The sequence below is a fragment of the Diabrotica undecimpunctata genome, chromosome 7 (genome assembly GCF_040954645.1).
Source record: "Diabrotica undecimpunctata isolate CICGRU chromosome 7, icDiaUnde3, whole genome shotgun sequence".
NCBI classification, from domain to species: Eukaryota; Metazoa; Arthropoda; class Insecta; order Coleoptera; family Chrysomelidae; genus Diabrotica; species Diabrotica undecimpunctata.
The window spans coordinates 1,670,048-1,682,749 of NC_092809.1; positions in this window are offsets into that span (position 1 = coordinate 1,670,048).

The following is a 12,702-nucleotide window of genomic DNA, read 5'->3' on the forward strand; positions in this document are numbered from 1 at the left end:
TTATCTGTACATGTTTTATTTATTAATATTTGGCATACTTTTGGTCACTTTACATAGATACAATTTATTGATATCCAGATGTGGATATTTTGATAGTACAAATAATATTCAAGGGTAGACACCCAAATATCCTTATGTGGATATTCTGCTAAACACTATAAATTGTCATATCAATTCAAATTGCTTCAAACATTTTTTTTGGCCCCCATAGATGAATATCTCTTCTATTATACATCATAACTATTGATTTTACTATTGATTGACTATATCTACGCATTGACTGACTACACTCTACCTCAAAAAATCGCCTGGAGCGGAACAGCTAAGCTTATTTTCTCCTATAAATGACCCCGATTTAAAGTGGACTTTGCACCTAAATTATGTTTGAACTTATGTACATACACATAAAGAAAAAAATTCATAATAAGAATATATTTATCATCCAGCCTTCATTTATCACGTCCACTGCTGGACATAGGCCTCGCTTAAACTCCTCCAATTTTTGTGATTTTATGCTCTCTGTTTAAAAACAACTGTCTTTAAAACAAAAAATAAGGAATATATTAAAAATCTTTATTAAATATATGTTTAAGACTAATATAATTTTAAAATACTCATATTAGCAGTTTATTATATCAAATAATTCAATAGTCATCTATAATGTTTCCTATATTAAAAGTACTTATATTCTTTGACGGCTGAATGCGAAGTTTGACTTCTGAAATCAAGTTGAAAAATTCTATAGTTGGAGACAATGAAAAATGAATAAATCAATTAGTTGCCTACGAAAACATTAGTTATTCCAATTAGAAAATTCCTTAAACAGAATTTGACAGCCCCGATGTTCTACTATCATTAATATGTCAGTTGAGAACTATTAGCATCGGTGGTAATCGTTTTCGTCTTCAACTTCATGGGCGTTGACAATGTCGACATCTTTGTGCTGTTAGTTGGTGTTTAGAAGAACAACTATTATGTGTCGTACAAAATGGAAATGTTAACGTGTAGGTGTGTCATTTAATTTTGCAATTTCTAAATTATACATCCGTGAAATTATTGTCATGAGAATAAATGGATTAAATAGATTTTGCAACAGTAAATAAACTCTTTTTAAATAGGTTACACATGGGTTTCTTGTCATAAACGAGTTTTAATTAAAAAACTACACATCTTCTAAACTTTAACTGCATTATTATATTGCTATTACCTATCATTAAAAATAATAAATTACATCAAATATTTTTCCACGTTTAATCCATTCGCTGCCATGCTGCCAAACTTCAACTTGGAACATGGCCATAAGTATGTTATAAAAATCAACAACGTCAATTTAAACTTGTTAACGTAACATTGTAACATTGTAAAATGTTAATGTTTTGAGTGGATCTATATATTTTTTTCATGAAAAGATTTAAAACAATTAATTAGAAGTACATTAGTTTTACAAATACCGTATCCAAAAGTTGTGTTTGTTTTACAAATTTTGCATCTGTTTTGTTTTAAGGGAATTGGGTAATGCAGAACCGACAAATTTTGTGAAATAGATCCAGGAATTTTTAAAAATAATGTTCCTAACTTTGTCTTATCAGGTTTTGGTTGTCGAGGGTTGAGTAGTAGATATGTTGTCACAATGTTTCTTGTAAACCCTAATAAATCCAATGGAAGCATACTTTCAACCGGCGATTATACTTTCGTCCAAAATAATAAGTGTCATAAAAGAAGGTATACATTTTCGTCCAAGCCCCTAAAATTGAGGTATACAAGTTCGTCCAAAGGGTCAGGTAAATTTTTATAATGCTTTTCGAAGAAGCAATTAATATTAAATATATAAATATGTACGAATCTTCGAGTTTATTCGTTTGTGAAAATATTCTCAAAGTGTTTATATTGCTATAGTCTTGAATTGTATCATGAAAATCATTTATTCTTGAAACGTTATGGAGAATTTCGACTATAATAACTATAAATTCAATTTTGTCGAAAAGTTAAAAAGTGGCTGGAGATGTCGTACCAAAGGTTGTAACGCTGCCGTCTACACAATTGGGGATGATGTAGTAATTTCTAGACAAAACTTAAATCATTCTCATGAAAGTTTGGAGGCCAACTGCATTCAACAATAGTTTGTAAGAGTAGCAGCTAAGCGTAAAGCTGCAAAAGATATAAGTCAACCCATCATATAAGTCAAACCCAGGAAAATTTTACATCGCGTTTTAAGTGAAGAAGAAAATACCAATTTAACTATTATGAATTTAAAATTAGTGAAACGAACTATTTATAAGAAGAAAATTACTCCCAGTTTTACCAAAAACGTTATAAAAAGTACTGGAATCATTGGAAAAATTGGAGGACCCTATCATCACGTCTAGAAATGAAAACTTTTTATTGGTAAATGATAAGAGTGCAAAATTGACTATTATATCTTGTAAGACAAATCTCAGACATTTATGTAATGTGTTCTAGAATATATATGGATGGTACATTTAAATATTGCCCAAAATTCTATTATCAAATGTTTACAATTCATGGATACTACAATGGCCACTACATTCCACTAGTATTTTGTTTATTGCCAGATAAATTATCTACATATGAAACATGTTTCAATTTGATAAGGACCAAATGCTCAGAGCTGACTTTAAATTTTCTTCCAGAAGATATTGTCATTGATTTCGAAAAATCAATTCATAAGGCTGTTAAATCAGTTTGGGGTCAATCTAAAATAATCATATGTAGATTCCATATTTTGCAGGTTTGCTGGCGTAAAATTCAAGAACTTGGCTTAACAAATGATTACAAAAACAGAACTGAAGTGGAAAAATTAATTGGTCATTGCTTTGGTCTGCTTGTTCTAGATCACCAAGAAGTCGGTGATTATTTAGTTTTTGATCTGATCGAAATTATGCTCGAGAGTGTCGAGCTAAATGCTTTTGTTGATTATTTAGTTGAGACATATGTTGATGAAAACTTAACATTTCCACCGATGCTCTGGGCTGCAAAATCTTCAGAAACTACGAGAACAACCAATGTATATGAATCTTGCCTTTTACATTTAAATAAATCCTTTAATACATACCATCCGAATATATTCGTGTTTTTAGAGATTATCAATCAATATCAAAATGAGATCTACATTATAATTCAAAGTATTCATAAATGTAACAGACAAATTTTTGAAAAGTAAAATAGAAATTTATTCCCATTATTTTAGTTTTTAAGTAAGTTTATTATTATTTGCTATTTATATTGTCAGTTGTAAATGAAATTCACTAATCTAAGATAATAAATTTTATAACACAGTAAGACAACTTTTTTTTAATTATGGAATTGATCCCCGCGGAGCTCGACACCTGGACGAAAGTGTATATGTAAAAATATTTGACTTGGACGAAAGTATTATTTCTTCAGGTAAAAATTTAAGGTAAAACTGAACTCATTACGATATTTCGGACGAAAATGTATCTGCTCCTTTCAACAAATTCATCGAGAGACTTTTTCACATGAACCGGTGTAATAAGAACATATTTTAAATTCACAAAAATATTTGGTTCTAAATCTATTTCTTCGCAAAAATAACCAACATGAAATTGTTGGTAATTGTTGGTTTTTTCTAGTTGCTTGCATGAAATTAAATGGGATTTTGGTAAGATCTGATCGCTTAGAACACTAATCATTAAATGAGCGATGTCTCTTCCTGACGAATCAGTCGTTTCGTCAACAAACACGTAGAAGTAATTGTTACTAATAAATTTTTTTATATTATCTATTACTGACAGTGAGTACAACGAGTTGACAAGGTTTCTTTCTCTTTAGAGTCCTTTCACTTGAAATATTCAATTTACCATATTTTTATAAAAAAGAAGTTACATTTTTATTGGATAATTTTGAAAGCGGTATATTTGAAGGGATTAATGCTTCATTAAAAGTATTTTTATTGTCTAATTATTTCGAACTTCACACTTAGAAATCGAGGCTTCATATTTTTCTTTAGAAAAGTGTAAAAAAAATATTTTTCCATACCTCAAAACCTTTTTAACAATGATTAGAAAAAATTAGGACCATCAATATAATAGTTGTTTTTTTGGTTATTATTTAAAAATTGTCTTTTTTTCAATTTAGAAAGTAAAAATCCTCTTAAAAGACGTTTGTACAGTTCATTACATACAAAAAGCTTTTGTTGTGACAAGTATACATATACATAGTTAATTTAAATTTTGTTTATAAGGATGAATAAATATAATATCACTGTTAGCAAATATTCTAAACAAATATTAAATACATTAGTTATTTATTATTCAGGTTGAATCTAGAAGCCAAAAATGTTACACACATTAATAAAATACTTTCATATTTTGTTTGATACCTATTTCTTATACAACATAATGTAAACAAACGTTTGAAGTTTATTAATATTACAAAAATATACAGAGAGATAATATGTAAACCGTAGATTAAACAAAAAAAGATAAAAACAGTTGAATATAAATCAAAATTCAGCAAAAGGAGATCAAATATTAGTAGTAGCGAAATTTTACAAGCGGCATACAGAAATTAATTTCAGTGTTTTCATCGATTTCACAGAACAGATAATACAATAGGTCATTTATTTATTTATTAAGCTCAACAGACCTTAAAGGCCTAGGGCTGAAAGATTTAATTTTTCCTTACAATTACTATTACATATTATAAATAATGCTATATCCTATACTACTATAATATATACAATATTACATTTGTTTATATAAAACACTTAATACTACCCTTAATATTCCTTATAGTCTATCCATACATTTCTTCACCACTTCCTTCTATTGTTTTCTGTCCAAAGCTTTTTCTTTCCAGTTTACAATATTACTTTTTTTTAAGTCTTCATATAAGCTGTCCTCCCATCTCCTTTTTGGTCTTCCTATTCTGCTGTTTTGTATTGGTTTAAGTAATAGAATCATTTTTGGCATTCTCGCCTTTCCCATTTTTTCGATGTGTCCTAAGTATCGGATTCTCTGTACTTTTATTGCCTTCGTTATTTTTGGTTCATTATAATAGTTCTTCAAGTTCCTTATTACTTCTTCTTCTCCATTGTCCATCTATTTTCACGCCTCCATATATTGCTCGTATTTTCCTCTCCCATCCTTCCAAAAAAATCTAATTCTGATTTTTTAAGCACCCATGTTTCATATGCATATGTAGCTGTAGGTGTGATAACTGTTTGTAGATTCTTATTTTTGTTTTTCTTGAGACATATTTGGATTTCGTTAATGGACGCAATGCTCCATACTTTTTGTTTGCGTTTGCTATTCTTGCTTTTATCTCCACTTCTCCATGTCCCCTTTCATCTACCTTTACACCCAGGTAAGTAAATTCTATAACTCTTTCAAACGCGCATGAATTTTCTCCTTCTACCTCCAATGTGGAATTGTCTTGTTTTTTTTTTATTTGTTTCTCCCATTATTATGTATTTTGTCTTTTCCTCATTTATGAGAAGACCAAAAATGTTTGCTTCTTTTATTATATTGCTCATTAATTTTTTTAGCTCTTTCTTACTTGTTGTTAATAGCGTTAGATCATCTGCGAATCATTGATGACCATTTTTAAAAATCGTTTCATGTGTGTTTATTTTACTTTTTCTGATTATTCCTTCCGGTATTACATTAAAATAAGGCGTTGATAGTGAGCCTCCTTGTCTTAATCCTCCCTTTGTTTCAAAATTATTTGATTTTTGTCCCGTCCATACTATTTCATTTGTGGAGTTATCCATAGTCGTCTTCACCATCCTGACGATTTTACTTGGTAGGCCCATTTCTTACATTAGTGCGTACATCTGTTGCCGCTTTACCGTATCGTAGGCCTGTTTAAAGTCGACGAACAGGACGTATACTGCTATTTATGTTCGTAGCACGTAGTCTGGATTTTTTTAATGCAAATATTTGGTCTGTCGTCGATCTTTTACTTCTGAATCCTACCTGATATTCGCCCAATATCTTTTCCATGTATTGATTTAGCTTTTTTCTTATGATGTTAGTCAATTATAATTTTCACATTTTATTTTGTCACCTTTTTTATGTATAGGACATATCCTTGCCCTGGCCCATTCTCCTGGCGTTCTTTCTGTTTCCCATATACTTTTTATCAGGCTATGTATCTCCTTGTGTAGTCTTTGTCCTCTTGCTTTTATCATTTCCGCCGATATTTCTGTTATTCCTGGGCTTTTATTGTTACAATAGGTCATTACCTTATTATTTACAATATTTTGGTTCATGTAAAACTAAAACTTATCGTCTGTCTGAGTACAGTTATTAGAGTTAAATAAGGCAGTGATGCGCAACATATGCTGCTGTATACTGCTAGCCTACTGGATTTCAATACTCACCTCCACATGGTAACCTGAGAAACTCTGTTAAAGATTTTGGTAGCGAACCCCAGTGAAAAGCAGGATCAAGGCTAACAGAAGTAGATGAAATCATCCTCCGAAGACTAGGGAGTTGGACAAAAGGTTAACGACTTTTCTCGCAATAAAAAAACTTATTGTTAAGGGAAAAACTAAGTTGTTTAATATAAGACGACCTAGCAAACAACAAAAGGATAAGGATTGGTAACTTGCACATGGAACGTACAAACCCTTTACGCTTCAGGTGCTCTTAGATTGCTGATACAAAAACTAGACAAAATGAAAGCCGATGTACCGGTGATTCAATAGATGAGATAGACTAGTTCAGGGATTATCAAGAGAAGAGACTGCAATATATAACACAGCAGACACGATTCTTTAATTACAGCTGACTTAGTGTACACGCACCGATGGAAGAAAAGAAAGAGGACATAAAAATTATTGGAATTTATTTAACTCAAACAAAAGACCACCATTGAGTAGGTTTCGAAAGCCATTAAAAAGCTTAAGAATAATAAATCATCAGGAATTGATCAAATTTGCATTGAGCTCTACAAGCAAGGTGCCAAAATCTTGCTACAGATATTGCACAAACTTTTATTTGTTATTAGATGAAATGAGAACCCTATGAATGGTCTCAAGGTGAAAACAGGCGACCAGCTCCAGTGTGATAACTGAGGTATAACTCTGTTAACAACTGCTACGAAATTTACGAAATGCTACAAGTTAGCATGGTGGGTATAATTAGAAAATACCAGACCGGTTCTATACCAACCAATTCGTGGGCTTGGTATACCAGAAAAATTAGCCTAATAACGAGAATGGCAGGGTCTAAATTAAAAGCAAATGTTAAAATGCAGGAAGAAAATTTTGTAACTTTTGAAATAAAGGAGGAGGAACGGATGCACTGGCTTGCCTCCTATTGGAAAAGATCCGAGACACACGAATTAGAGATGGCAATACTATTTAACCATCCAGTACACGCGCTCTATTTTCTTACGTGACTACACGCGTGGATTACAGATTACATTAGTAATCCATACGTACTGGAGCTCTGGAAAAGCAATATTATTTGAAAATAGTGTTATTGTTTTAATGAGGTTTTAATAATACCACTGCAATCTATAATTGGCTTTATTTTATAAGTAAAATGTACATTAAATTATTTTTCGCAGATATCTGAAGCTTTTAAGACATATGTGGGGGTTACTAGATGACAAATAGATGAAAAAGTACTGGTATTTTTACTTTGCGTTTTTTTTTGCTTATATTTGTGAAAACTATGTAGTTGTTCATATTTCGACGAGCTACCCCAGATTAAGAAAGAAGAGGTTTCTAGCTGCAGTGGAAGTCGAGATAATGTAAATTTTTTCTACGTGTTTCAATAATTTGAAGTTCTACTATTCGATTTGAAAACTAATATTTCGAAACCAAAAAATTGGTGGTTTCGAAAAATTTGTTTAAGGATTTATTATTAGATGTCGCTATTTGTGTCCATCTGAAGCCATGTTAGAATTGCTCTTCAAGACAGGAAATATTTATTCTCACCTTCAGACCACCACGGAACCAGATCACAGTAGGAGGCAACAGAATTCAGGAATCAGAGACGGTCAAATACCTAGGAGTCCACCTCGACAGAAGGCTCAACTTCCGGGTGCATACACAAAAAACAAAGGTAAAAGCTAATGCAGCTAAAAAACTAATACTTCCTTTTATTTTTAGGTCCAGTCCACTTTCGAAGGCGAAGAAAATACAGCTCTACCAAGCATATGTTAGGTCGGTGATTCTGTATGCAATACCAGTGTGGAGCTCCATTGCGGAATCACACTGGAATAAGTTAGAAGCAACTGAGACATCATGCTACCGAATCATCGACGGAGCAGCATGGGAGGATAGAGTTACAAACGCGACGATTAGGAACAGATTAGGATACAGGCCACTAAGGGAAGTGGCCGAGAACAGAACCAGGTGGTTCTTCAACCAGGCCACATGAAGACTACGAAAGACCAGGGATATCCTCGAGAAGAACAGGATCCAGAGGATATTTAGATCCACCCACAGACTGATCAACCACCTGATCAGGGTCTAGAAAACCAGGCATGCAGGGAAGTAGGTTTGCCGATACAAGTACCTACAGGTACTTGAAAAATCTAGGAGCCGAGAGGAAGAATCAACAAACGCTGGCGGTGCAAGAGCGGTACGCCGAAGAAAGAAGGCAAAAATTTTTTAAGTTTGACATGTAAATATATTTTGTAAGGCAATAAACGTTTTTATTTTTATTTTTTATTTTTATTTATACTCACCTTCAGAGCGTCTGTGAATAGCCGTTCTGATGATCCCTTTTAGGGTGAAGTACGTATAAGCGGATATAGAGACGAACTATTCGTGAAATCAAATCTGTGTGTACTTAAGGGTTAAAATAGACCTAATAGGAATAGGCCAAAATCTATAGGGGATTGTCGAACTAAAGATGATAATGATGATAATTTTATCATATTTATCGACTTGGAGAAACCATATGATAGCGTGCAAAGAAAATAACTATCACAACCCAAGCAAAACGCAAAAAAGGGACTTAATATATAAAACAGTTTGTGAGTAATGTTATAAATGTGCAAAAAGTCAGAGGACATTATTATATGGTATTTTTGTATATAACTGTTTACAACTTTTTTATAAATATGAACTTTATGATTTTTAAACATTGGCCGATCTCCCTGTAGTCGATTGACAACGGAGTGTCGTTTTGTTTTTATCTCACTTGTAGATAACTAGTGTTGTATCCATGAATCGTCAGTCATAATTTCTCCGGTTCGTGATGGCTCGAACGTCGACCACCAGAGGCGTGCTAGTCACGAGAATGATTCTGTCCTGACCTCTCGTGACTTGATATAATATTCCTGAATTGGAATTGAATTATGAATGTTATCATTCCCAGCTGATCCATGATGTTTTTCGTATACACCATGTGACGTTTCGATTGAATATAATGTCAAATGTGATATTTCCCAATTTTCTTCCGTATCAGTTGTAGGTTAGGTTAGAAAGTCATCGTCGGTAAATAAAAAAGTTGATTGGATCGACTACGATATTATTTACTAAACGATATGACATGTATAATAATGTGTCATGATATTCGAGCGGGTTTTTAACTAAATTGAGATGTTCCCCTATCAATTTGTTTGGAAATTTGATTGGATTTAATATATCGTTTCGTACGAAAAGGAAATTAAAATGAAATGAAAAAATGCTTTCCCTTAGGGATATTATAAATATGATGGAAAGGTTTTTAACTTAAATATTGATCCTGAATATAGATTTGGGAAAGTACAGCTGGTTCTTAAAAAAACTGATACGACTCTTAAAGTGTATTTTATAGAAAATTGAGCAGTGTATTTTGCAGAATAAATACTTATTATTGACATACTGTCACTGTCATTACAAAATCTTGAAATTTGTCAGATAATTTATTCTGTTCAACCTCAAAAAATGGCTCCACATGCTAGCAAAGAACTAAAAGCAAGAATTGTAACGAAATTAGAAGATGGTTGGTCACTATCTCTGCCCTAGCGAACCATTTTAACGTAAGCAGAACAACAGTTTTTAATATTAATAAAAGATGGAGAAAACAAGAGACTTTCGAAAGAAAGCAAGGTTTTGGAAGACCAAAAAGATCTACCGCTACTGAAGATCGTACGCGTTTGAAGAGATTAGAAGAGAATCCTTTTGAAGATGCAACAACTGCAAGAATTATGTCACGGGGAAAAAAGACATCAACTTGGTGCAGAATTAAAGCATCCCGTCTTAGGTACCGAACTGCAGCAAAAAAATAAGCTCTTACACCACAACAGAAGCAATCAATACCTATATTTGCTTTAAAAGTATTGAATTTTAAAACAGAGAACAATTAAAATGACAGCTAGTCACACCCTTAGATTTACAATATTAATTATTACAATTCAAATTGTTATAAAAGCAAATTATTATTAAAAATGTTTATTCTTCTTTTAAAAGTTTAAAACAAAAAAAGTTAACTTGATTTCACTAAGATGCACTGTTACTTTAAATTTCTGGGGGTAGGAGCTAAATTTACACTATACTCTCTCTACCACGCAAAAAACTGCATCTCCAAACTGTAGAAAAAGTATCCTGAAACGGCTGCTTAGGACATTGAGGTTGAAATTGGCACTAGACGTAAACCTTGGATTCGGTTTCTTAAAAACTTAACACTGGAACATGTTGTAATCCTTCAAAGTTGTTGCAGGCTACACAAATCTCTTGGATACTTAGAAACAGAAATAGTGATTACTCTTTCAAAACTGACACTTTACATAGAGTATAATTCACCATTTTCAACAAATTTTAACGGTTTCTTGACCGACTAAGTTAAACACGTCTGTTCATCTTGACCAAATATTTAAACCTCCTCTGTAACTATACATACTGCACAATTAACGGCCAATACACACTAGATTTCCATGAAAAGGGACGAAGAACGAGAAAACATTACAAATTCGACGTAAAATTTGGACTAACGCTGAAGCAAATCGCTCTTGACAATGCCTCAGCGAGAGTGTCGCAATTATCTTTTCGGCAAAACCTTCTCAGCGATCTAAATGGAGGTTTATTTGAAACGGAGAATATTAAGTGGCTTTAGATCAAAGAAATAATCAAATAAACAAAGTTTATATCAACTTGACGATGCAAAGAGGAATTGAAATACTTTGGTGTTATAATACGTATACGAGGGAATCTAAATATATACCAAGGAATTTACAAATGCTAAGTCCAGATTTAAACCAAATCGAGAATGTGTGGAGGTTATTACAAAACGGTTGTATCGGACTTAAGTTTAGGTTCACCTCAAAATGCTGAAGAGATGTGGCACGGTATACAAAAGGTTTGGAAAGAGCTCTCTGAAGAAAAAAATTGTATAGTTCCTTTCACGCAGATGGACCGAAGACTAGAAGCTGTTATCGATGCTGATGGAGATATTACAAAATATTAATTTTATTTTTACATACCTAAATTTAATATAGTTTTGGTCTCCCAGACCCTCACTTTCTTTAGAGAGTTTTTTCTTTCCTTCGTTTTTTATTAATAGCAAGACTGTGGTTCTGCTTATGTTTAAATGTTTTGAAGTCTTAGATAGTGCCCAGTTATCTTTTAATTTGGTTAATGTTAGACCAATCAAAGACACTGCTCAAAATGATCAAATCTAAGAGTCGCATCAGTTTTTTTAGGAACCAGCTGTACATTTAAAACTTCTTTGAATTGGAAAAAATATTATTTAAAAAAAATTACCAATGATTATCAATTATTGATATACATTTTGGTTTCTACAGTACTTAGTCATTCATCTTAATACAGATGCCCAAAACCTTGAAATATCTTGTAATATTGTGTTATTTGTGAGAGTGACAAACGTTCTCAGAGGAACCAGAGTATGGCCATTTTACTGTTATTTAGTATATTTAACTCTTCGTTGGTAACCTATGGTCTCTAAGGCTATGGCTCCACGAGCGACAGATTGTCGCTAGCAGTAGCAGTAAAATGTAGCTTGATAAATGAAAACAACAGCAGTGATATTGAGTGGCTCCACGCCCTGTAGATTGTCGCTTCGTTTCAAGACCGAGACGCGTCGTCAAGGTCGTGTCGCGTTCGAATAGATGCGGACCTATTTTTTAGCAGTAATTTGCAGCGCGTTTGTGGCTCCACTAGCAGTAATTTGTCGCTTGCAGCGGTAATTGTCATTTAATCGGATATTTTTGTTCTTGTTTTTTTTTTATTTCTCTGTGTTTGTTAAGTTGTTTCTTTGTTTTTATAAATTACTTTACAGTTTTTTCATACAATTTTTTGTCTCAAATCATAACAAAAAATTATAAGTTCTAAGAAAGAAATAAATCCAATATTTTCTTTATTGGTATTCTAGATAACAAAAATCAATGGATGGTTGTTTTTTCCCAAGTAACCGTATCAAACTGTACTTTATAATAGATGCCATTATTAAACAAGAAAAAGTTGAATAGAGAGAATAAACAGTTTTTATTGATTTCCCGAAAATCTATTTTTTGGATTTCCTTCTTCGAACTGGTGATTCATTTCTATATAAGTGGTTGTCTAATCATATCATATAAATAAAATTTTAATAATTATTGTTTATAGTAAAAGTTTATTATCCTTCATTACTAATGTTTCGTTTTCGATAGCTTGGCGTGATTCATAAATAAAGGAATGCAACAAAGCAGATTGTATGTCGCATCAGAATTTGTTTATTTATTGTAACATAAAATAGCAAGTTAGATATTGAAAAAGGAAGA